This window comes from Ictidomys tridecemlineatus, chromosome 3 (genome assembly GCF_052094955.1).
Source record: "Ictidomys tridecemlineatus isolate mIctTri1 chromosome 3, mIctTri1.hap1, whole genome shotgun sequence".
In the NCBI taxonomy this organism is placed as follows: Eukaryota; Metazoa; Chordata; class Mammalia; order Rodentia; family Sciuridae; genus Ictidomys; species Ictidomys tridecemlineatus.
The window spans coordinates 165985858-166013470 of NC_135479.1; the positions used below are offsets into that span (position 1 = coordinate 165985858).

The 27613-nt window shown below is 39.8% G+C and overlaps 1 protein-coding gene across 2 annotated transcripts in view; it reads right to left on the minus strand.

Moving 5' to 3' along the window:
- Nucleotides 1-27374, minus strand: part of Tmem45a (transmembrane protein 45A) — a 65333-nt gene extending 37959 nt beyond the window's left edge. The window contains exon 1 of one of the 2 annotated variants that reach the window (XR_013436926.1): nucleotides 26838-27374. The gene's annotated coding sequence lies outside the window, so the exon portion shown is untranslated. The remainder of the gene's footprint in view (nucleotides 1-26837) is intronic. The other variant, XM_005335057.4, reaches the window with a different exon arrangement.
- Nucleotides 27375-27613: the final 239 nt, after the last annotated feature.

Sequence of the window (27613 nt, forward strand, 5' to 3'; positions counted from 1 at the left end):
TCAAAGTCTTCTAACTTCTACCCATTACCTAGTTCCAAAGCTGCTTTCACATTTTTAGATATAGGTATAGCAACAATCCCACTCCTCAGTATGGTTTCTCTGTATAAGTCAGTTTTCAATTGCTATGGAAAGATACCTGAGACGGGTTAATATATGTTTTTTTAAAAAGATGGTTTTTAGCACACAATTTTGGAGGCTGAAAGTTCAAGATCTGGTATCCCTATTTGTTCATCCTCAGCTAAACACCGCATAAGAAATAGCATCATGGTGGGAGTGTGTGCAATAGGGAGAAATAACATGAGGAGAAAGGAAGCTGGAGAGTGGGGAGGGGCAGTCTCATGACAACCCTCTGAGAAACTAATTGGGATCCTATGAAAACTATGTCAATCTATCTCAAGGGCAGCATCCCTAGTGATCTAAGGACCTTGCACCAGGCTTCAATTCTCAAAGCTCCACTGTCTTCCAGTATTTCCACTCAGAAGACCAAGCTTCTAACACATAAATGCCTAGGAACAAACTACATCCAAATCATAGCAACCCCTAACCTACAGCACATCACAGGTTAGTAACCTAATACTCTACAGAGGATCAGCTGTTCACCTTTTGATCTCCTGGCAAATTGGGCACTGTGGCTCACTGTTACTGTCTAGCATGGTGAGAAAATATCATGCTACATATTGCTAAAACTGTGGAAAACATAAAAATTCAAAGTCTGAAATGCAGTTTCCACTGATTGCATATCACGTCAACAACACAATAAAGTAAAAAAATCACAAGTCATATTGTCCCATGTTGAGGAGTGTGTATGCAGGTCCCGCTCCCCTGCTTTTCTCAGGAAAGACTTGACTGTTTCAAAAACTACCTGGGGAAAAGAGAAGTGGATAGGAAGAGAGACAAAACAATATTGGTGGTGAGCTGGTAATTGTTGCTGAAATTGGATAACAGACACATCATTATTTCTCTATTTTTATCTCTATTTAAAATTGTCCTTGGAAAAGCTGAGAAGGATAAAAAGAGATGGAAGAGTCAAGAAGCAGAGATTTGGTGTTTCTGCATGGGGTCTGATGACAGAAAATCACTTCAGACTAAGGCTGGCCTGAGAAATCAAAGGCTATGACCCCAACACTCACACGGGAGTGGCTACAGCTGAAAGGCCTGGTCTTGGAGGTGACTCATCCCTTGGCCTTGAACTCTCAGTCTGCTTTAGATGGTACTCCCTCTGCCTCCACAGCACCTGCATATCCCTTTGCTGAAGTATTTCCTCACATTCCATGTTGAGATGACCTCTTTAACTCCCAGTCTCTTACCACTAGCCAGGAGCTCCTTACTCATCCAGCACCAAGCCTGCAGTCCAAAATGTTTGATGAATGAACTGAACAAAGCTGAGCTGTACTAGCTAACGCCTTGTATGCAGAAGCAAGAATGGGATTAACCAGTATCTCTGAAACTTATATGAAAATGTTTTCTAGCCCTTATTTTCTTCTCTTAATTGTTAAAGCCTGCAGCTAATTGCTCTGTTTTTAATTTCCCCTTCCTTATCCTCTGAGTCCAAATATCCACCACCATATTCAAACACCTGAGGTCATAAAGTGAGAAATGGGGCAACACTGGCAATCACTACCACAGAGTTTTATAAAATGAATCTTCAAAATCTCTACTCTGGGTGGAAGAGAAAATGCCATATAAAAATAGGAGCTTAATTTTCAGTGCTTTCATTTCAATCTCCTGTGAAGAAAATCTCTGACCCTTAGGACCTGTTATGACAGTCATTCTTTTAACATGGGTAACATAGAACTTTAATGTGAACATTCATTCAAATGAATGAGGTGGAATAGTCAAATTGGAGCTTTCTTTGGATTAAAGTAGAGACTCTCAGGGTCTAATTAGGGGGAAAAGTAGAAAGCAAGGAAACTTTAATTTACCAGATCCCTTGTTTTCTAGTACTGTAATCAGAGAATTTTCCATGGAGCATGGCAGGTTATAATATTCTCTACTTTTTGTTTGTTTGTTTGAACTTTAAGGTGATTGGTATTTAGATATCTCCCAAAGTGAATATTCATTCAAATAGGACATTTCTTTGAATTTCTTGTAGTACTCTGCCTGATTTGGAGGGGAAAACTTATTTATTTTAAATCAGAATACCATTTGGCCCAGCTATCCTACTCCTCAGTTTATACCCAAAGGACTTAAAAATAGCATACTATGGTGACACAGCCACATCAATGTTTATAGCAATTCAATTCACAGTAGCTAAACTATGGAACCAATCTAGATGCTTTTCAATAGATGAATGGATAAAGAAACTGTGGTATATATGCATAATGGAATATTACTCAGCAACAAAGGAGAATAAAATCATGGCATTTGCAGATAAATGGACAGAGCTAGAGAATATCATGCTAAGTGAAGTAAGCCAAGCCCAAAAAACCAAAGGCTGAATGTTTTCTCTGATATGTGGATGCTGGTCCATAATGGGGGGGGGGGAGCATGGGAGGAATGGAGGAACTTTGGATAGGGCAAAGGGGAGGGAGATGAAGGGAGGGGGCATGGTGGTAGGAAAGATGGTGGAATGAGATGGACATCAATACCTAAGTACATGTATGAAGAAACAAATAGTGTGACTCTACTCTGCGTACTACCAGAGAAATGAAAAATTGTACTCTATATGTGTACTATGAATTGAAACGCATTCTGCTGTCATGTATAACAAATTAGAATAAATAAATAATTTTTTAAAAAAACCCAAATCCTAGCATATTCTATTTATGAATTCAATAAATAAAAAAAATTAGTTCAATGCCAGCTTTGCATATGAAACTAACCTACAGAGGTAGAGAGAAACTGGAAAGGGAGAAAAACACCTAAACTTCAATCACCTTAAAGTTCAAGTTCAGACAAGAAAAAGTGGAATTCCATGTTCCATGGAAAATTCTCTGACTACAGGACTAGAAGACAAGGGTTCTGGTAAATTAAAGTTTCCTTGCCTTTCCTTCTACTTCCTCTTCTGATTGGACCCTCAAAGTGACTACTTCAGCCCAAAGAAATCTCCACCTTTGACTTCTGCCCCTACCTCAAAATCAGGTATATAAGTTTGTGGCTAAACTTCAAAGTTGATGAAAATGAACACAGGAAATAAAGGACATCAGTAATTGCCTCCTGGGTGGTCACTGTCCAAGTTGAGTTGTACATCCATGAAGAAGAACAAGATAACCAAACACAGAGCCTTAGAGCCTTTGACAGACAACTGAAAAATCCCCAGGAAATATGTCAATGCTCTATATTCACAAATGTACAGGAATGTCATCCATGTTTTCATTCCCTGCCCTGCAGCACTGTGGATATCTGAAAGTAGGGTGGTCACTTTAACAACAATAATAAATGCATAGGACACCTAGTGAAATTTAAGTTTCACATAAGCAACAAGTCATTTTTTTTTAGCACAAGTTTCTACCATATATTTCATGAGCTGTTTATTTCACATTTGAATTTCACTAAGCATTCTGTATTTTACCTGGCAACACATGAAAGGATTTCCATGGGGTAATGAATATTGCAATATCTCAGGTTACAGATTTCTCAAACAATACCCAGTATTCCTTATTCAGTGTCCTCAGTTGACTTGATTGTGACTTCTGGATATTTCCATATCTCTATTTGAACATCCTATGCTTTTGTGATTTCTAACCAAGCTACTTCTCAACTAATTAGGAATTTGGTCCAAAATGTGGTTGTTCCATTAGGTAAGCTGAGGATCCCTGGGCCACTGTTCCATTGCAACAAGTCATGTGAGTTGGCCCGTGAATGTGTTCCTAGTCCCTTTGTGATTGATGATTACTCAGCTACTTTGTCGCCGGGGAGGGGGAGTGGGGGTGGGGGGGGGAGACGTGGAATCAACACACACAGACTCCAGGAGCTGGTAGCTCAGTTTGTTTTTGGAATTCACACACCGGTTATAGGGTTTGAGTGGGGCGTGCCTGTCAATCATACATAAGCAAGACAATATCCATAAGCCAATCATCTTCTACCTAATGTAACCGCACCATGAGGAAACTCTAAATATTGCTGTCGTGGCAGAAAGCAATCTGGAAGGGTCTTTAGCCCTTACTGAGTCAGGGGTTTCATGCCCTGAAGCCCCTGACTCTCAGTTTCTTGGCTGGGCAGTTTGGCAATGCTAACCACAAGTGCTGAGGATGTGGTTTCACTCCATCCTGCAGGCGCTCCTGTCAGGCCTGAAGGAAGGTGGATATTTCAGGCACTTCCAAGCTGCTAGTAGCTGCTAGCTGAGACTGAAAGTTATTCCAACAGACCTGGATATGTCTGTTTTGCTCAATAAATAGATAATAAAAGTAGAGCCACAATCAAAGTTCAGAAGGGGATGAGAGGTGTCTAGAAATCTGATGTTAAAATGGGTCCATCTCACATTAATAATGTTGGTAACACTGGTCCAAGTTGATTTCCGATGCTTCTTCTAATATGTTCATGATTCCCAGCATATTAACTGAATCATTGATTCATTACTGGTTTAGAACTAAGAGTAAGAGACCAAGTCTTGGTGTTAGAGGATGGTCAAGGGGCTGGGGTTGTAGCTCAGCAGTAGAGCGCTTACTAGCATGTGCGAGGCCCTGGGTTCCATCCTCAGCATCACATAAAAATAAGTAAAATAAAGATATTGTGTCCAACAAAAATAAATAAATATTTTTTTAAAAAAAGGACGGTCAAGTGTGATGGGCACTGCATTTACCTTATTGCTCTTTACAACATATTTTTAAAATACACATTGAGGACTGAGTAGGCAAGACATCTGAATTTCTGTTGGTGTTTTGTTTCTTTTCCAGGCACCAAACACTACAGGATTCATTTGATTTCAATCTCCATAGAGGAGCTATTGAAACTTTAATTTTTATTGAGGTTAATTTGTTCTATTTTATAAATATTTAATATTCACTAACTTTCAACTAGGTATTCTATTCTACTTTTGTCAATTACATGCTACACACTACATCTTCCAAAGAGATAAGAACAAGAAGACAAAAGCCCTTACTCAGTGATTCCTGGAGTGAAATGTTGCCCCCCTCCCAAGCATATATAGCATAGTTTTAAATTGTCTTTTTTTAATATTGTCTTTATGTATTTAAAATGACTATTTTAAGATACTTCACATAAACAGATGATGTGAAGGTTTTATTTAATGGTCTAAAAAGTTGAGAAATACTATTCTATACACAACAACATGCTTTCTGCCTGTGACTGCATAGATAAAATTCAACCTTGAAATAAAGTTTTCCTTCCACCCAACTCTTCACAGTTTGAAAAAGACTGCATAATCACTTAGGGAACTCTGAAACAGTCTGATCTTTGTAGTTTAATCTGTAACCAGTCTGTTGCAATCAAAACTAAAAGAGTTTAAAAAATATTGATTTTTGGACAGGTTATGTTTTAATATTTTTACCATTTAAAATAACAGAGTTCTTTATACCTAAATTGTCTTAAGTTGACCTGCAGTACTGTACTATCTAAAAGAATATTCCCTAGGAGAAGAGCTCAAGTTGCCTCCTCCTTGTGAAAATGACCTGATACCACGTCCCAGCATAAAAGCTGAGTGAGGAAGAACACAGCTAATAATGCCATGGTATGCCTGTGTGAGACTTTTAACACTGCCAAGTCTAACACATTTAACTCTTTGATAAACCCTAGAGAAAAGATCTGAGGTGTGACCAGACTCCCAGTCTTTTGTATCTGCAGATTTAAGCTTCTTACTGTTCCTCATTGATAGAAGTAAAGCAAAAAAAAAAAAAAAAAAAATTCAATTAAGAGGGACCAAAGGTAAGTAAAAAACCAACAACTGCAGTACTTTGTGATGGACAGGAGAACCAACTAGAGACTGCTGTGCGAGAAAAGTAACAGATCCCACATGGAACAAGAGAAACATTTCAACTAACTCCTTTGGACCTGTTTGGACATCCTGAGGCACCTCAGGGATTCTACACAGGATGGTCTCTGGAGGTTCCAGCCAGGTCCAAGATAACACCATTCAGTGTCCCTATCCAGTGTTTATGGCCACCACCACCGCTGCACAAAAGCTGCACAACAGCCCATTTTCAGTTATAAGAAAACTGCTAACTGGTATTAGAGATACAAAAAGAAAGTAGGGCCAAAGTCCCCAGAGGCAACTCTTAATCATGGCTTACCATTGATTGAAACAAGGGATATAGATTAAGGACTCACTATGGACTCGGCACTTATGATTTACCTACAACATTTCACCTTATCCACCCAACTTCAAGGGTACAAATCATGATTAGCCTCGTGCTATTAACAAATAAGGAAATTAAACTCAAAAAAGATAACGTACTGAAAGAGTTTCCACAGCTAGTGTTCAAATCTGTTTTCACAACTCTAGAAACAGCTCTTGCCAATGTGCTCTTGCCCTTCCTTGGGAGACAGTGCTCAGTGTTCACAGGACAGCGGAAATTGCAGCATGCCTGGCCCAAGAGGCAATGCAGGGCAGGAGCAGAAATATGGCAAGATGGTTACTGGTAAAGCTTGAAAGACTCCTCAAATCACAGCTTACAGACCATGCTTCTCTGCAAAATGTAGTAAGAAAATGTGAAGGATGAAAAGTGACAGAGATCCAGCATCTCCCAGAAAACTGCTCTTCTGCCAGCAAAGCACTGTTAAATCTCAGGAGAAAGGAAGTCACATGATCTAAATGGTGTTCAATTACCATTAACTTGGCAGCCAGGCACAGATATATGACAGGGAGAAAGAGGCTGCAGGCAAGGAAACCAGTTAGAAGACAATCACAGACGCTCATTACCTAGATGATGAGCCTGAGTCAGAGCAGGCGGTGAGAACAGGGAATAGAGGGACAACAGTGCATCTTACTGGAAGGAAGAACAGACACGCCCTAGGGACCTGCTTGGTCAAGACTATGGTTGATGATGACTCTAAGATAGAAACAAGACAGGGCAAAGGGCACTCCAGGGCCAAGTACCAGCCACATCCCTGCACCCTCAGGTGCCTGTCTTCTCACCAGAGCACAAGCCCTGAGCAGTCAGGGGCGCTCCTTGGCTCTGTCACTCCACAGGTTTTTACTGCTGCTGACCACAGGCCTGATGTGAGATGGACTCAATGAGTATTCCCAGCAGGCTCTTTCCTCTGCCTGAAATGTCCTGTCCCCACTGTCACCTAGAAAGTCCACATAGAAAGAGCTCCGTCAAGGTTCAGCATCAGTCCCTTCCTCAGAGAGGACTTCCACGACCACATGGTCTAAATTACATATTCCTATTTTTTCTCCATAGAAACTTAATTTCACAGTATGTATTATAATGTGTAATTTTCTAATTACAATTTGTATTTTTTATTTATTTTTAAATTTTCTTCTGATTTTGTTTTTCTACCTACCCCTACTAGGCCATAAGCTCCAAAAGTCTGTGAATTCCTAGCAGCCAGCACTATGCTGTTCAATAGAAGTAAAATTCAAATTATACAAGAAATCTTAAATTTTCAGTAGCCACTTCTATAAAAGTGAGAAGAAACTGGTGAAATCTAGTTTTGTAATGTATTCTATTTCATCAAATATTGTCAATTGAGCATGCAATGAATAGAAAAAAAATTACTAAGAAAAATTTCATTCCTGTTCACAGCCCAGTATTAACTCAGTATTTCCAAACTGCTGAGGAAAATAAGAACACAGACTAGAAATTTAAAATCAAAGCTTTGTCATTCATAAGAATATCACTGCAGGAAGAAGAGCTCATCTGAAGACCACCTCAGAAAACAATCAAAGGTTGGCTTTCTATAGGAAAAACCTCCACAAACTCAAGAAGTCTCTGGCCTCCTGCCCTTGGAAGGCAAGCCCTGGAAACAATGGTGGTTTGGGGACAAGACAAAGTGTTAAATACATGACTTCTGTGTGTGTTTCACACTGATAGCGCATCTCAGTTGGGACCTGCCACACTTCAAGTGTTCCATGGCCACATATGGCTGGTGTCCACCACACTGGACAATGTAGATCTTGTGGGATGCCTGACATATATTACTTAGCTAATAAAGAGTTGGATGAAAAATGGAGAATAGGAAAAGAAGGCGACAAAGAATGAGAAAAGAAAGACAACAGAAAGCAAAAGAAGATAACATCTGTCGACTAGATACTGTGTTAGATTATTTCATGTATCAATAAGTTATATCATTTAATCTTCACATCACCTCTGATGAGGTAGGTATTATTAGAAAATTTTTGTCAATAGACACTGGTTTGTTATATAATTTGCCCAAAATCTCACTGTAGTCTGGGTGAAGAAGCAGGATTCAGAACACAATCTCCTCCTACTTCCTGTGCTCACAGAAGCCTCCGCTGCAAGTCTAGTCAAAACAACTGCAAATCTAGGTCTCTCTCTCCTCCAGATGACACATTCCAGGGCTCCTATAAGATACTGTTATGCATCCCACAGATGTACTTCTTCAAAAAGGATTGTCTGATCACAGCAGGATAATGGGGGGGAGGGGCAGTACCCTTGACCTCCTGGAGGGACCCTACTCTCATTTCTGTTGCCCCATTGATAGAACCAAATTAAATAGTGGCATTGAACATTACCCAAACATGCCAAGCTCTCTAGCATGCCTCCCTGGCTCTGTTCTGTTCCACACGGCCTGCAGCCCTTCCTTCCTTCACCCAATTAACACACATCCAACATAACTCAGTTACAAAGGAGGAGGAGGAGGAGGAGGCAGAAGAAGAGGAAGAGGAAGAAGAAGAAGAGAAGGAGGAAAAAGAGGGGTTAGAGGAAAAAAAATCTCAGTAAAGGGGTCATTTCCATCTCAGAGAACCTCCTCAAACCTACACTTCAAGTATGAGAGTTTCCCTTTTTCTGCGATCCCAAGGAACTGTTATGGAATTGCTCATGAATTCTGTCATTGTTTACATTTAGGGTCTGTCTCACTGCACTTTGAGTTCCTGGAAAGAAGGGACTAAGCCTTTTATCTTTACATTCCCAGTACCAGCATTTCTTAAATGGAGTTTCACAAACAAGGAAATGAATGAATGAACAGACTGATGAGCAACTCACATCCCTAAATAAATTCAGGAAAACCAAGTACCATGCTGTCCACTAAAAGCACTGAAAGAAAGTCAAAGTGTACTTTTGTAATATAGGCATCCCCCTCGGGCCACTTGTCCAGATGGGGGTCACAACATCAGAAAGCATCATCAGAATACCCCATGATACCTCCAACTATTTTATTTTAAAAAATACATGTTCTAAGCTATGAAATGAGTGTAGCAAATTTGGGAGGTTTGGAATATGTGGAAATAATGCGAAACACATCAGAAGTTTGTAGGGTAGAAAAAAGTAATGACAAATATTACAATGTGGCCCTAGAGTCAAGAGGGCTGGTTATACTGGAGTAAAGAGGACAGAAGATATGAAGTGCTAGTATCATTTTTCTCCTGGTCCCCAGGGTAGTTGGTAACTGTACCAAGAAGTAGGCACAACCACAAAAACTTAGTTTACCCTTGCTCACAGCATGATGGACATGTTGAGAGATGTTTAGGAACAGAACTATTAGTTCACTAAGACTAGTTCACTGAGCAAGCCTTCAGACAGGTTTTTGTTTGTGGATACTCATGTATCCAAAAGCCCTGGCAATAGCTAGACAAGGGTCAGGGGGTACCACCACCCCCAACATTAAGTTCCTGCTACTATTTGATTTTGTCTTCTCAAGCATAGATCTGAAATTGGTGTTGGACAAAGCTGGGTAGGTGCATCGCTGCAGAACCATATACTGCCTGAGCATGGCTTAGGAAAGAGTGACTTGAACAGACATCCTCTTCAACCCCAAACAACAAACAAACATGTACACACAAACACCTCTCATCACATTACTGAGTGGATCTGAAATATAATTTGTAATCACAGTAAATGGGTTCACAACTGTACCAGGTACAAGAAAAGTGTGAGAGTGGAATACAGCAAGGAGGCTCTGGCCACCTCAAACAGGCACCAGGCCAGCCCCACATGTCACAGCAGCTCTGGATGGCATTGTTCTCTTCCATTGCCTGAATGGACAGGAGGAGGCTAGACCCAGCTGGCACAGAGAAACATGGGGTGGGCAGCTGTGGGAACTGTGTACGTGCTGAAGCTGACTTGACACTTCCACTGTCCCAGCCCCAAGAGGCTGCCTCTGAGATCCAGATAAGACCTGCCCAGGCAGGGGCAGACACAGAAATTGAGTAACTAAAGCTCATCCGCAGCACATCCTGCCTCAATCAGAGTTGCAGACTTCACCTGGACTCCTTGCAATCACATTGCCAGGGGGGAGCGCACACATGGCAGAAAGAATTTAAACTCCACTAAATCTCAAATTAGAAAGCAGCCGTGGCAGAGCCAAACTTTGCCCTCAGTTACTAAAGTGGTTCTTTAAGGTATTAAAAAGGACTAGAAACCAGGTCTCTCCCTTCATGAAGCTAATGAAACGTTTACCCACTCGCATTCTACATGAGACCAAGGAAAACTAGGGTGTCACCTTGATGTAGCCTCCCTAGTACTGCAGAGGTTGCTTTCTCCTAGCCAGGCAGGGACTCCATGATGTCTGACTTCCTCGTGTCCCCTATCTTCCCACTACCTGTATTGAAACAGGGAAAGTGAGACACATTTGAGTGATAACACTCTGTGGGACGTGTGGGGTGGGTGAGGCAGTTATGTGAAAGTTGGCACTGCAGGTAGATAGACACCCAGTGCACAATGCTACATAGATAACAAAGTAGAAGGTTTGCTTTTCATAACCTGGTATGGGCAGCAAAGAAGGGATCCTACCAACTTATCCTTCCTCTAGCATCTCCTACCACCTTAACACAGCCCTAAAGGAATACCTACAGTCGGTATTTGGAGCTTCTAAACAATAATTGTTTTCACTGGCCAAAAATGGTGAGGCCTGATTAAACAAGAGGGACGAGAAGGAAGCAACAGGCCTGCTGGATGGCAATAACAAGATGGCACCGTCTGCAAATATTTCCAGACCACTGCAGGGGAGCTCTCCTGTTGCCCCAACAAAAGCCAGCTGTGTCTAAGCCAGCTGAGTCACCCATGGGCCTCAGCCCTGGGAACAGCCTTCCTAAAATACATGCCAAATTCCACAATCACTTTAAAAATGTAGGTCAGCCCTTGCATTCCTATCAGGATAAACACAGCCCAGAAGGACAGGGTTAAGCTGAGGAAACTTCCTCATTTGTCTTGATTTCTTTCTTCTTTTCCCCATGATTGCATTCACTCTCTTGTTTTCCTCTCAAAGCCTTCTAATTTTTCTTAATTTCAAGACTTCTATTTGTCATACTCTGGGCCTGCCTGTACCAAGACAAATGCTAAAACACAATTATTCTTGGGGCCTCATCAGGAGATGAGAACAAGCTCCACCTGTTACCATAATCACACCTGAGGGCCCTTCCTTGCAAGGTCTGTTGTTATTCCAGTTCTAAGGTTATATTCAGAGATTTGCTCGTAGCACCTCTCTCAGGACCAGGGTTTGGCTACGTCTCTGTCGCCAGACAGAATGCCAAATTGTCACAGTCCCTGAACCCAACAGACACTGGAGAAGAATTCATCTGTGAGAGCACCCCATCTGTCATACTCAAAAAGAATTTAAAAGTGCTTGCAAAGTTAAATTGAGGCGGCAACATAAAATAAAGATGAATGAGAAACTAAGGATCCTGGGTCTCCCAGAATGAGGACAGAGGAAAATTGGCAGCAATTTCACCTTGCCCCACCTCATTCTGTCCCTTCTTTACTGGTCATACATGATCCTCTCTCTGTCTCTCTTGAAAAAAAACCACCAAAGACTGCCCCCGCCCCATTGCTAGATTCAGTGGCCAATTCTGCCCTCATCTTACTTGAGCCACTGGCAGAATTCCACAGTGCTCCCCACAGCCTCCTCTCTGAAAAATATTCTTCCTTTTTTTTTTTCCCATTCATTGCACCCTCCTTTGTTTCCAGTGTCTCCTAAATTCCAAGCTCTTATGATTGGGAGTCCTGGGGACCTGTTTTTAAAACTCTTTTCTATCTACCCTCAGCTCTGGGGGATCTCATCCTGTTCACAGCTGGAATGCTGTGCCACATGCCTGTGTTTCCCAAATATTTATTTTTAGTACCAGATACTCCCCAAACTATAGAGTCCTGCAATCAACTGTATATTCAACTTCTCCACCCAGATGTCTAATACACCTCTCAAACTGTCCAAAACAGACTGTCCAAAACAGAGCTCCCAGCTAATATTAGCCTTTGTTTCTTAGTTAATGCTGAAAATATTCTGTAATATAGAAACTATAGTTTGAAAGTTGACACCATACGTTCAGTTTTATAAACACACACACGCCCACACATGCACAAACATCTGTGTGCGTGCAAAAAGCAACTAGTAAGAAAACACAGTGTCATACTAAAACTTACCTTATTTTGACCTTTGCCTAAGTCCCCCATGATTCCTGAGTGGATGTGTTGCTCAGAGGCTCCCAGTCCTACCAGGTGCAGCTCAGTGTTCAAGAAAAGACTATTTCACCAGCACCAGTCTTGCAACAACAGAAGAAAGAAATTGCTTTTCTTCCTCCTACTCACACGTTTCTCCTTGGGTGTTGTACTCACTGCCAATGACCTCCATCTCCACCCAACCTACAGAAACCTGGCCCATAGCACCCTGCAATTAATGTCGTCAGACACACAAGTATGACTGTCAACCTATCAGTCAAGCTCCCAGCTCACCAGAAGACACTAAAGAATCTCCATTAGTGGGGTTTCTCCCATAACTGTAACCATTCTCATTTACTTCCACTCTCACTATGTCTACTTCCTGATTAATCAATTCCATAAAACCATTCAGCCATCCAACTTCAGTGGTCAGGAAGTAAATATAAGTCTCCCACAAGGAATAACTCCTCCCTCCCCCATGACTTTGCTTCTCTTATCTGGACAAGCCTACCAAGCCAACCAGCTTACATTCATTCTAACACATGGGGAGCAGATAATACCCCAGATGGTACCCCTGACCTGGGCTGCACATGTGAAGACTGAGAAATCTCAGGAATAAATAGTTATAGAATTGCTGATCCTTTCAGCATTTGGACATACCAGCAAATAAGAAATGAGACCATAAGAAATTAAGGTGAGTGTGGACTGCAACTAATAAATGTGAAGTTGTGAGGTTATGCTGTCATGTTACCAAATAACAAACAAACAAACAAAAACCCCTGAAGATATTTAGAAAATGAAAACCCAAATGGGAAGCCAGTGGAGAAACTCATTTAAACCAGAGACTTTCCTATAAGGACGCCAAATAAGAATTGCTTTCTCCAAACACCAGGGTCATTCATGGTCTGTTTTATAACAGTAAGATACTCAACTAATGTAAGTTAACCTGCTTATCAATTTTCCACTTGGACATAGATCACCAGAAAAAAATATCCATTCATCCTTATTCTTGTTTTTAGTCACCCTAGTTTAGAATTGCCCTTTGTGAATTGCTTCTCAAGTCTCACTCCCCAAAATAAAAAAATATTAGTTTATACGTTCAAAAATAACCTGAACCATGGAGGAAAAATACAAAAGGCTGAACCTCAGTTTGGGGACAATAGAGGGAAGAATATTTGCAGGTGTCATTTGTTAACCTAGAGTCATAAAAGTAAGTGATGATGTTCCAAATAGCAAGGAAAGATAACACACTTCAAGTCCATGACTTTTCCTGAAAATGTACTCTTTCAGACCTAACCAAGTTCTTCATTAGTGAGTGATATTCCATCCCAAAATCTGGCAGTATACCTCATGATTCAGCACCATCTGTGATTGATAAAGCACTAAAAAATAATCAGAGACTTAACTAGTCTCAGTGTGAGTCAATGCTTGTTCTCTGAGAGCAATAGGTACCTCAACCTTTTGTTTTCCAAAGGATTAATATCATGCCCAGGTCAGGACACCTCAAAATCAAAATATCCCTTCAGTTGACCTCTTTCTATTTCTATTAACTTTTCATAAACTGCCTCTTCCTAAACTTTATGGGAAAAAAAATGGGGATTCTCTTAATTTCAGGAAAACCGAAGAATTCCCTAGGGTGGTATATAAATTCTATTTCCAAGGCAAATATAAGATCTACAGTAATGAGGAAAAGAAATAATCCATCAATATCTCTTCAGAATCTTGTGTAATTTCTATGTTATTAAGGACCTGTTGACAGAAGAGTGATCACAGGTTGGGGGGAGATGGTACAGAAAAGAAACAAAAGTGGGCAAGGGGAAAACGAAACTAGGACTGAGGTAAAGCAAAATGCTCTTGATTTTGCCTTCACTCACTGATTTCACATTGTCAGTCTCTCTCCTAAATAAATAAATAAATAAATAAATAAACACAACAACTCCCATCCTCCCACCTGAGAACCTGTTAGAATGCAGTACCAGTTAGAATTTTTCAGAACAGAGAAGCAATTTTATTTACTCACCCCACCCTCTTACTCATTACCATCACAAAACATGAATAAATATAAACTTAAAACCAGCAATACTCACCACAATTAACATAAAGTAGATTATATCAAGTTAGCACATTTCTTTCCACAAAGCATGAGCTATCCTCTCTTGAATCTTCTTTACAGAGTTAATGTCTGCAGACATTAACTAATTTTATCAGATAGACACAGAGAGCCTTTACCTTCTAGTCCTAATTTTATCAGATAGACACAGAGAGCCTGTACCTTCTAGTCTCTCCTATATCTATGTCTTTCCCATTGGGAAACATAGAGAATAGAATCTTTTTTGATCTTTGCTGACTTGAAAAAAAAATAAAGTAATAAACTTACTCTGTCTACTGTCTAGTGTTGGTGTTGTCATTATTAAATTCTGTAAGGGAATCATTCTGACCATGAAGACCATCATGGTGACCAGGAGAATACTGACTACCATCCAGCATACATCCCTACATCCCAGTTCAAGTTATCCATTCCATAGTAGTTATCATTTGCAATGGAAGTAATGTGTTCCAAGATTACCAATGGAAACACCCTCTTCTAGATGAAAAAGTGATTTTTAAGATATCCCTCCTTTAAAAGACAAATGGAATTCCAATTTTCTCAGAGACTATTCCTTTTAGTCCCAACCCCATCTCCCAAAGAAAATAAAATTTTAATTACATAATGATAGTGATATCTTGTCATCATCTTCAAGAAGAAACTCCTTGAGTTAAACATTTTTGAAAACTAATTATTTTTGCTTTGTCAAAAGATTGATAAATTGTATGAAGAAAAGCCACATTGTCTGTACAAGTCAAGTGGGAAAGAATGTTGTACTTAGCACCAGCCAATCTGAAGAAAACTTGTTTGTTCTGTGTATAAAGGTTCTAACTAAAAGTATTCAGAAGACACAGTGTCAGACTGGATCTCAGAATTGTAGAAGAGTGAATCAAAGAAATAGTCTTGTCAATCAAATTAAAAATTGCCCAAATCTCAGAGGGATAATAGATAGCAAGGTCCAAAGTATGGACATCAGCTATGGACCTCCAAAGCAGTCAGTTCGTAGGTGATCCTGGCACATTCTTCTGACCCAGTCACCAGCTTCTGATAATGAACAAGCCCTGATTATTCACCCTGGACACAGTCTTCCTGAGACTTTGCTTATTTCACTTTCTGTATGTTCTCTATTGGTTCTCAAAGTCTTCTGGTTCTGGATCTTGGCCTAACCAGTCCTATTAATACTATCAGAGACCTTGCCTCCCTGGCTTGGCCCTTACTGCCCTCTAAGACTCTTAATTTTGAGTCATCCACTTAATTGGCCTCAGTAAATCAATCACACTTCACCCACTACTTTCACTACCCCTTACCCTGAACTTCATTGAGATCCATGATGGACTTAGGCAATATCTTAGCTTGGGTTCACCTTGTTCTAATCCAATGGGAATGTATCAAACATGGAAAAACATATTTTTATGATAATAATAGATATAAAAGGGGAACTGGTGTCTCAGAAGCCAAGGTAAATATCAACACAGACCATGGTTTGGCCTTCTTGGACTTGTTATGTACAAGATGTTAAAACTGAAGGCACAAACTTTTTGACTTGTTAATGGTACAAAAATGTGCATGGAAGAACACCACCAGGACAGTCAGGGACAGTGTATTTCCAATTTAAACACAAACACTTGACTATTTTGAGGTGCCAGACATTGTGGAATTTACCTTGTTGGGTACTGAATCTTTTTTATTTCTATAAATATTATAGAGCTCTGTTCTGAAATGAGGTTAATGAGTTGGAAACAGTTTGATCCTCTGAGTTTCTTTTTATGATTTGTTAGGCACATTTGGAGCAGTGCTCAGTCTAGAGATGTTTCCCATTACTGAGGCAAGAACTTTCTGACTGTTCTACCCAACATCCCATGAATTATGGCTTTCCCAGTCTGGCTAGAAGGAAAAAGCAATATTCCCAGTCCTGTGAACACTGGGCTTTGTACTCTTCTCCCAATATCTCTATCCATTTTATATTGTTATAACTGAATATTTGAGACTAGGTAATTTATAAAGAAAAGAAATATATTTCTCACAGTTTAGAGGCTGAGAAGTCCAAGAGCAAAGCTCCAGCATCTGCTCAAGAAGCCAAGGGCCTTCTTGCTGCATCATTAACAGCAGAGGGCATCACATGGAAAGACAGTGCTGGCAGGCTAGCTCAGATCTCTCTTACTCTAATGCTTTTATGGAGGCCCTACCCTCGGGACCTCATCTAATCCTAGTTAATTCCCAAATGTTTTACCTCCAAATGTCATTAACATATAAAATTGGGATTAAGTTTCTACACATGAACTTTGGGGAGACATACTCAAATCACAACAGCACACACATAACACCACCCCACCCCACCCTGACGCCAGTCTCTCAGCTTCCAGTAGTTTCCTCATATGCATGTGCTGATCAGTACAATGCTGAATCCTCAAGGGACCACTCTGCAGGCCCCTTTAGGCAGAGTTTGTCAGAGAAGCAATAGGTTCCACTACAGAGTTGAACGACTCTTTTCTGAGACTTGGTTTTAGGCATCTTGCTCCTTCTGAAACTAGTGAGAAAGTTCTCACTGTTGGAAAGACAATGATGGAAGCACCTGTCCATGCTTGACCTAGTAGAAGAAAGGACATATTGTGTTTTCTGTGTGAACCTAATTTTATCAAAAGCCTAATTCCACTTTATTAGCACCAAGGAAGGCTAGTGGGAAAAGGAAATTGGTGGGTATATGGACAGGTCCAGCTGACTGAGGGCCTTTGGGGCCATGGTAAATGTCTGGTTTTATTTTAACTTCCAGGGGAAGCCATTGGACAGGCTGAGTCCAGGAATGGTGTGATTTTTATTTGTATTTTTAAAAGAATTCCTGTCACTGCTTTGTGGTCTTTGGTTTAGAGGAGGCAAGAGTGAAAGAAGGAAGATGCACAAGACAGTACCATTTATACCACAGTGTGTGGGCCAGGGCTATTCTGTAAACTGTTTACTACCATCTACGATGAGTGCCAAAATTGAGAGGAAATGTTCAGAAAATTTTGAACATTTTAAAGTAATTTGGCATCGAGGAAAAATCTAAGCAGGATTTTTTTTTAAGGCTAAAATAGACTGGAAGGGAAAACCCAAATTGTTCCTTCACCCTTTACTACAGATGGTTTGAGATACAACTGCAGTCATTCAGGCGAAGAGGGTGATGAATGCTAAATGAGAGTGAATCAGGCACAGAAATGACTGGGATCACAAAGGGCAGTAAGAAGAAACTAGAACTTCAGGATAAGGACGCTGGTACACCATGATACCTCTGCCTCTGTTTGTCTATCCTAGACTTGAGTACTTACCAACACTCCAAAGTAGCAACTATCAACACTGTTTCATTCCTAAGGAAAATACTACAGATGTCATAAATGTTGAGGTCAGACACTGTAGTGATGCTACCCTGTGTTTAAATTCTGATTTCAGTCTTGCATGACCTCGGATGAGTTGCTTAACCTCCTGGTCTTTGGTATATCTCATCCACAAAATGGGAAGACTAGTAGCCATTACCCTATAATGAATATGTAAGGGCAAAATGAGAACTCAGAGAAGAGGCCAACACCTAATAAAGTCACTCAGCCATTTTTTGTTCACACATCTTTCTGTAAAGAAAGGGCTTCGCAGTAAACATGCTCACATCGTGGCTGACCTCTGGGGACTACACTGCAGTTGGCAAAGCCCCATTGCATACATCACCTCATTAATCCTCCCAAAGTGATACTCAGAAGTAAGGAGAGACAGGCCCAACATCCTGAGAAGGAAAATGAGGCTTAATGTTTCCAGGGAGTTTCCTAAACTCACCTCAGTTGGATGAGGTATTGGTGCATTCCTCTGCTCCCCTATTGGAGACAGCCCTTCCCCAAAGTCATGGAGGCAGGAAGGAGAAAACAAAGTCATCCTGCTCTTTAGTGGTTCGTCCTCATGCCAAGTAGACACAGAGTAGCAGGACAATAACACTGGGGATGGACACACAGGGGTCCCTTCTCCCTGAGAGCTGCTTCCAAGTAAGATACCTCCATAACCTCTAACCCCAACTCCCCTCATTCTTCCTCCATATCATTTACCCTCATCACCCTGTTTGAACTCTGGCCTTTGTTGCCAAGGGTTAGCTATAATATGATTTTGGTGTTTTCTAAGTTTTTTTTTAACCACTTTTAATGTTTAAGTTTTCATTATTGATTAAAAACACAGGATCTTCAAACATGCCTTAAATGTACTTTGCACTACCAAGTAGCTCTCTATTTTGACTTTTGTTATCTGCCTTTAACAGTTTTTCATAATTGTTAGTCTAAACATACACCTGACATATAAGAAAAGGGGGAGGCGGAAAGCAAGTAATTGGCGAAAGACTCCTTGAACTGAAAAAAAAGGCTTAGGTCTTCATATTAAAAGAACACATCAGGAAAAGAACAAGATATTTAAAAACAAAACACTAGATCCATACTTAGACATATCAAAGTGATACCTGGAACTTTATTCTTATTTTATGTACAGTGTAAGGGTAGTAACTTAAAATGTAGGTCTATTAGGATATGAGGAACATCTTCTATATTACATAAGAGTAGTTAATATAGGTTAAGGATCCCTTATCTGAAATGCTTGGGATTAGAAATATTTCAGTTTTCTGAGTTTTTTCAGGTTTGGGAATATTTTCATAGACTTTGCAGGTTGAGCATCCCTAATCTGAAAGCCAAAAATCCCAAATGCCCTGAAATCTGAAACATTTTGAGTATTGTTTAAGCACTCAAAAAGTTTAAGATTTTGGATTTTCAAATTAGGGATGCTCAACCTATAATATCAATATTCTGATATTTTTAATATATTGTTTTAATTTTAAAAGAATCTTGTGGAACTAATATATCCTGTCTTAAAGAGATGTTCATCTGAAGTTGAAAAAAAAATCCTTATATGTCACTTTAGCTCCTGCTTTTTCCTACTAAATTGAATATAAATTAAGCATAATACTTTTTACTGAAATGTAAATTGGTGGTAGACTATGGTCTAGAGATAGACACAATCTCTGTACACACGGAATAAGGTCAATTTGGCAACTCATTGTTGACTCAAATCAGAAAATGGACTCATGATAGTTTTAAGTCATTAAAAGGCAATTCAGATGCCTCCTAAATGCCTAAGTTTTCTATCTAGAAATAACGATAGCACTGAGAGAAGCTTGGTTCTGAAAACAGTGAAGTCAATAGGAGCACCATATAAATTAGGGCTTAAACAAGTGAGTATTCATGGGGATGAGGCTGCAGGATGAAAAAATCATCTCTGTGAACATTCCAAGAGAAGAGGTTCCCATCCAATTTATTTGTTTCTTAATTAGAACCTTGGGTAGAGCTTTCCTTCAATAAGGACTACTTGAGGTCAGTTCTAAGCGCTGGGAATGAAGGCCACCAGCATACTCACAAGGGTAATCACCCTTGGCTGGGAAATTCCTCCCACTAGGCCAGTGACTCTCAGCCCAGGCTTCCCATCAAATTACCAGGGAGCTTTCCACAGATGTCTTGGCTTTACATCATACCTCTTGTGAGAGAATCTCTAGCGGCAGGGCAAGTGTGAGTGTGTTTTAAAAAGTGTGGGTGAGACCCTGCCTCTAAATAAAATGCAAAATATGGCTGGGGATGCAGCTCAGTGGTTGAGTGCCCCCGAGTTCAATCCCCAGTACCCCCCCCAAAAAAAAAGAGCTAAAATCAGAGACATTTTCATATTCCTTCTAATTAAATAAATAAGTAGCACAATTTACCTCCTGAGCATCAGCTTTCTTGGGCAATCACATATGACTTTTCTAAATATCCATTTTCTCTTTATTAAAAGGAATTAAATAAAATTATGTGTATCTGTTTTAGAACCTTATGAAATTTCAGGTACAATGGGGAATGTAAAGACATGCTCCTTACTTCTTCACCATGGAAAGAGCCACCTAGTTCTTGATGTTATTTTCATTTTTTTCTCTTGAGAGAGAAATAAAAGAAGGCATAGAGGACAGCAACCTCCGCTCATTTAAGCAAGGAAGAAAAGAAATATTTGCCTCCAGGCCTTTTTCACTTCAGGATTATTGATGGCACCAGAGGGACATAGTTTGCTCAGAAGTGGTGGTGGGTAGATGAAAGAAAGGACCTCTGTCTTCCAATGTTTTACTGAGACAGTGTTGGACTCCTTTATAGGAGCATTGAGAGCCAGAGGGGACTGGGAAGAGCCAATGGCTCACAGAGAAGAGCGGTGCTAGGGTTTGTGACTTGGTGATAGAGCACCTGTCTAGCATGTCCAAGGCCCTGGGTTGGATCCCAGAACAATAACAACAACAACAAAAATTAAAGAAAGGCAAAGTCAGAACAGTGTATGTAATGTGGTGTCATTTTCATTTTTAAATTATATTGACGTTTAGATGTTTCCCTGAGTGTAAACTTTTGGAGAGAGTCTGGAAAGACACACAACACAAAGGCTATGTGTTGATCAGCTTTCTATTACTGTCACAAATACCTGAGATAAATTAACTCAAGAAGAGGAAGATTTACTTTGGCTCACAGATTTAAAAGTTTCAGTCCATGATGGCTTGACCCTGTTTTATGGGGCCTGTTGTGGCACAATACAACATGGCAGGAGCATGTGGAGGACGAGACACATTCACCTCATGGTTGAGTGAGAGAAACAGAAGAGTGGCCAGGGTATTAATATCCCCTTCAAGGGCACGCCCCCAATGACCTAAGATCTTAAGCTCACCTGTTAAAGTCCCTACCACCTCCCAATAGTACCAAGCTGAGGACAAAGCCTTTAACACATGGGACTTATGGAAAATTCCAGATCCAAAGTATAGCAGGCTACCTCCAGGAAAGGCAGAAAAACAGGAAGGAGACAGATGTATAAAAGAGAAATTATTACTTTGACTCTGTACACTATTTTCATTATATATATATATATATTTTTTTTTTCAACTCTAGATGTCACCAAAAGGCAAGGATATTTTAAAAAAGAAAAGAGAGCTACCAGGAACCAATGCCCTTTCACTATAGGAATATTTTTTCTTCCTTGGAAATAGCTACAGAGAGTAGAAATTACAAGCAATTTTATGGGGGAAGAAAATCAATATTTTAGACATAATCAGAAAACATTAATCAAGAACAAATCAATGTTTTATACTATCATTATATACTATGGTACTGATTTCTATATAGAGATAAACATAATAATTCATAAAAATTATTAATGAATTGCTGAAATATCTACATGCAAAAACTAACTTAAAATGTATCAAAGACTGAAGCCAATTAGCTAAAACTATAAAATCCTTAAAAGAAAACACATGAGCTAGGGTTGTGGCTCAGCGGTAGAGCACTCGCCTAGCACGTGCAAGGCGATGAGTTCAATCCTCAGCACAACATAAAAATAAATAAATAAAATAAAGGTATTGTGTCCAATTACAACTAAAAAAAAATTTTTTTAAGAAAGAAAACACATGTGAAAAGTTTCATGACATTGAGTTTGGCGATAATACGTCATATATGGGACCAAACTCACAGGCAACAAAGGAAAAAAATTGGACCACATCAAAATGTGAAACTTTCATACATCAAAAGATTCTATGAAAAGAGTAAAAAGACAGTCCAAATAATGAGAAATAAAATAGTTGTCATCATATACTTGACAAGGTAATAGCAAGATATATAAAGAACTTCTACAATGCAACAACAGAAGAGCAACCTGATTCTAAATGGGCAAATATTTGAATACATAGTCATATGTCCAAAGAACACATATGAGTAGCCAATAAGCACAGGATAAGTTATTCAACATAACTTATTATTAGACAAATGTAAACAAAACCCATGGGATCCTACTTTAGACTCATTAGGACAGCTATTATAAAAAAATTAAAAATAAATCAGAAAATAACAAGGGTTGACAAGGGTGTGTATAAAATGGATCTCTGTGTATTTATGGTGGAATATAAAGTAAATTGTGTAGCCACTGTGTAAAACAGTGAAGAAGTTTGTTAAAAAAAATTAAAAGTAGAATTTTCATATGATCTGACAATTTTACTCTGAGTATGTATTCTATTGCATATATATAACATATATATACACAATATACACACATACATACATACATATAGAGTATTAGAGAGAGACTGATTTTAGGAATTCACTTGTGAAATTCTGGGGTAGGCCAGCAGCCCAGAGGTCCAGGACAGAGTTGATGTTGTATTCCCAAGTCCAAAGGCAGTCTGGAGGAAGAAGTATCTCATCTTCAATGGAGTCATTATTTTTCTTTTGATACCTTCAATTGATTGAATAAGTCTCACTCACATTATGGAGAGCATATTCCATACATTTGGAGTCCACTGATTTAAATCTTAATATCATCTAAAAATATACCTTCACAGAAGCACTTAGCATAATGTTCGGCCAAGTATGTGCATGCTGTGCCCTAGTCAAGTTGACACAGAAAATTAACCATCACAGGTGCAAACCACCCAAATCCATTCAGCAATAGATAAATAGAAAAACAAAAGGTGATAAGTATATGCAAAGGAATATTAATCAGCCCTAAAAGAAAAAAAAACTGAAAAAAAAAAGTGTGTCACATTAGATTGGATAGAGAGAAAGGATGGGAGAAGAGAGAAGGAGTAGGGAGGATAGGAAGGGCAGCAGAATAGAATAGACAATATGATTGATGTATGTACATTCCATGTATGTATTATATGTCAAAATACATCCTGCTGTCATGTATGACTAAAAAAATAAAAATAAATCATATGGTTATTAAATAAAGAAAGAAAAATCTGGCACGTGCTACTTAATGAATAAACCCTGAAGACATTATGCTAAATGTATTAAGTCAGACACAAAAGGACAAATCTATTGTATGATTCCACAAATATGAGGTACTAGAGTAGTCAAATGGATGGACAAAAAAGTAGAATGGAGGTTACGAGAAGATGACAGAGTAGGAGATATAGGGAATTACTGTTAATGGGTGTGGTCTTTCCAGTTTGAGAAGAAAAAAAAAGTTCAGGAGATGGATGGTGGCGATAGTTGCACAAGAATGTGCAAAATGCCATTCACCTGTCCTCTTAAAAATGGATAAAATAGTAAATTTCATGTTATCTATGTATATTTTAGCATAATAAAAAACGAATTGCTTACATGTATAGACTTTACTATGAGCCAGACACAATGTCAAATGCTCTACATGGACTTTCTTACTTAATGTCTTTTTGGTATTTACATTTTACAGATAATGAAGCCTTCTAGAGAAAGGACTTGCTCAAGGTCACTCTGGTAAGACTATGTGCTTGGTTAGACCCCATGCTATGATGAAAAGGAAATTAAGGAAATGAGATAACCAGCAAGTCAAAATATTTTTAAAATAATACATTTGAATCAATATATAAGTAATTTAAGGAGTGAATTCCCAAAATGATGTCATATCTAGATTATGACTAATAACTCCACACTTAAAATAGCCCTACATTGACCTTCACCATGAGAAATTCGTATCCCCAAACCACAGCATCTCAAGAAATAAGATGAGAAATGAGGGTGCCCAAGATAGAAGCACAATATCATATCTGCCCCATTTTCTACAAGTCTTAGGATACTTCATAGTTTCTCTGTTTGTTTGTTTTTTTTAATAAATTACTGTGGCCGCACTTCCTTTTTCAAATGAGGATAACCATTTAACTGATACTTATTTTATTAAGTGTCTACCATAATTCCAGGTACTTTTGTGGGTTCTCTTCAAACAAGATGAAAAGACAATGCACACGTTTGCAGTGAGATCCATCTAATAAAAAAATTAAATGTCTCTTAAGTGAAATGTCTGTTGCCTCAAATGGAACATACCTCAAAGATGAGACTCCTTTCGGTATTCTAGCTTCTTCAGGTAGTTGTCAGCTACATCCCTCCAAATGTATCCCTGCCTCCAGTGATCTACCTTCCATGAACTTCTTGACAATCATCACCAAAAATAAGAAGAGCAGTCATAGCTGCTCATACACCTAAGGCAGTATAGTCTAATGGTTAAGGCTTGGACTCTGGTGCTACACTGAATCTATACTTGCCATTGTTGACTGTATAATCTTGGGCAAGTATCTTAATCTGCCTGTGATTATGTCTCCTCAAATAGGCACTAACCCTCACAGGGTTGTTGTGAGGATGCCATGAGCTCAGAACAATGTCTACCGTGTATTAAGGGGTCAGAAAATATTAGTCATAGACAGATCAAATAGCCACTCATAAGCAACAGACTATTCCTGGGGTGGGGGGAGAAGAAGAGATGGTCATCCAAGAGAAAAGGGACCTTAGTGAACATTTCATGGATGGTGGCACAAAGGGCCATATGGCTTAATGTCTTGCCTGAGGTCAGGCAGGTGGTCAGCAGCAGCACGAGGGCATATCTTCCTGACACCGCCCATGCCTTCAAGGAAGAAAAGACAAGAGCCCTCCAAACCTACCATTTAGGTGTACATTATAAGTCTTATCTATTTCAGTAACTTTAAATTATAAAGTTATAGGTATGAATGTGAATACTTATAATGATTGCATCAGCAAGATGGGCAAGAGCAAGAATTTAGGGAATGGCCTGTTAAAAAGCAGCCTGAGTAATGGCCCAGAGCATCCTACCCCCTTAAGCAGGGCTTAAGGCAGCCACCAGAGAATAAATCCAAAACATGGGACCCTGACTCACTTCCCAGCCCTGCTGCCCATACTGCAGGTCCTAAATAGAGGTCACAGAAGCCACGCAGTAGATAAGGAGGGAATGCTGGGCAAACAGTAGAGACTGGACCTCAGAGATAAGTTGTTCAGAAATACCTATAACTGCCAATCCTTCCATGAAGCCATCCTTCCATAAGACAGTTTTTTTAATTCCCCACACTCCCAGATCCTTCTAGATCTAAAACACTTAATCAATTCTACCCCACTTCTCAATCAAGACCCTCCTTTACAGCCTCACTCAGTACCTGGCTTGCAAGTGGTGGGCACTAGGTAAATACTAATTTCTAATGCAGAGGTCAGAAATGGCAGCTGGGGGAACTGGGAAGGAAGGCAATGAAGAAAGAGCACGCTAGCAAATCCTTGCTAGGTGACAGTCTAATCTACGTGTCAACATACGTTAACTCACTCAGGCTCTAGACAACACTCTGCCATAGGTATTATTATTAGCATATTACAGAAAAAAACTGAGGTATAGATGGGCTGAATAATTTGTCCAAGATCACATTATAGAATTGTGAATTAACCAGACCAGTTTCCTCTGCAACAATGTATCTTCTTCTAACCCCAGTATCTGAATACCACTTCAACTGTTATACCCTCTGGTAAATGTTACCTTTCTGAATAAAAATACTCTGTAACTTAAAAAAAACTTATACCAAATCCCCATCTACTTCTATCTGAGCTGGAAATCAAAGCCAGTTCTGGCTGGAACACCCATGAGAGTAAACAGCATGTGACAAAAGTCTCAAATTCAAAACATTTCCGCAAACAGAGAAAATTTCAGAGGTTTCAGATGGAATGGGCCTTGGGTGGCTCACCTAGCTCAACATTTTCCATCACACAATATCTAAATCCTAAAATTAAGCCAGAACTATCTGTAAGTATGCAACTATAATAATCATTCTGAATATTTTAAGGTAGAATTAGAGTTTGATCACACAATTATAAGGTTATAGACACCACACAAAGTCACTTGTCACATATTTGGGTTTTGTTTGTTTTTAACAATCATAAAGGAATCTGGGTGTTGCAACATGGGTAGCCGATCATAGAAAAGACACATTTGAATTACAACTACATTTAAATTTCAATGAAAGATTAAGCAATTGCCTATATGATTCAGGTTCCAAACAATATTACATATATTAACGGAAACAAAAGCTACATTAATTCCAAATGAGCCAGATAATTTTCTTAATCTTCCATCAAAACAGGGAGTGTAGGATAGATTTTAAAATTTCGTCTTTACCAATGTACACAGAAATAAAATAGAAAAATTAATATATCAGTGCATTCAAAAACTTTGGAAAGGCTTACAACAAAAATGCCTAATATTTGCTCCCAGGAAATTTTATAATAGCATACCCCAAAAATCACAAAGAGCAAAGCAAAAAAACTTTAATGTTTGCAAAAATAAAAAAGAAGAAGAAGAGAAGTAAGGTGAACGGCTGTGCAGTTTGTGCCAGCAAGCGATATTTTTCTCTCCTTAATGAAGAGAGGGCTGGTGAAAACAGCATAAAGACAGGACAGAGATCACAGGAGGAGAAATACGATAACCAGCACATATTCAAAACTTACCCAGCTTGGTCTGTTTACTCAACACTTATTTTTTCCACTTTGCCAGTTTAAAATCAGATAGCGGCTGGGCTTTTGATGTTGCTGTTTCTGTTCTTTTGATCCCAGAGCCCCATGAAAATTAAACTATGTGTTGGATGGGATCTGGCCTGGTCTCGCATTAGTGGGGGAGAAAAAGTTTTAAGCTCAGGGTCCTGGCTGCTTCTTAAGGGAAATGAATAAATAATAAGTGGCTAGCAGGAGAGGACGTGGGGGACGTGCCTAGCTGACGTCCGGCCCGCACTGGGGCCACACAGCCTCTCAGCACAGCTGTACAGATGTGCTTCATCTGGTTCCCCGAAGGGACACCAGCCTGGGCTGCCGCGGCTGGCAAAGCCTCCGCTCATTGGTGGCCGCGGCTCCTCACTTGCCGCCGATTGGCGGAGAGGCCCGCCACTCCCGCTGGCCTGGGGCCGCCCCAGCCCGCCGCCCCAGCTCGCTGCATCCTTCAGAGGAACCTGGGAATGCCTCGCGGTCGCTGATGTGGCACTGGGCGGCAGCAGCGGCGGCAGCATTGGCGACTCGGGAGAGGCCGAGACAAGATCGCTAGACACCCAGAGCTTGCCCCTGCCCTAACCCCTCTCATACTCATCCTTTCAGGCAGTTAGGCTGGTTTGTTTAAACTCTGGGTCTGGAAGATGAAAAAGGCCCGCCCGGTGCTGGCCAAGGCCCCGGTTACTGGACGCGGATCCGGACTGCCCAAAACTCTACCAGACACTGAGGCCACGCCTCGGGGCTTC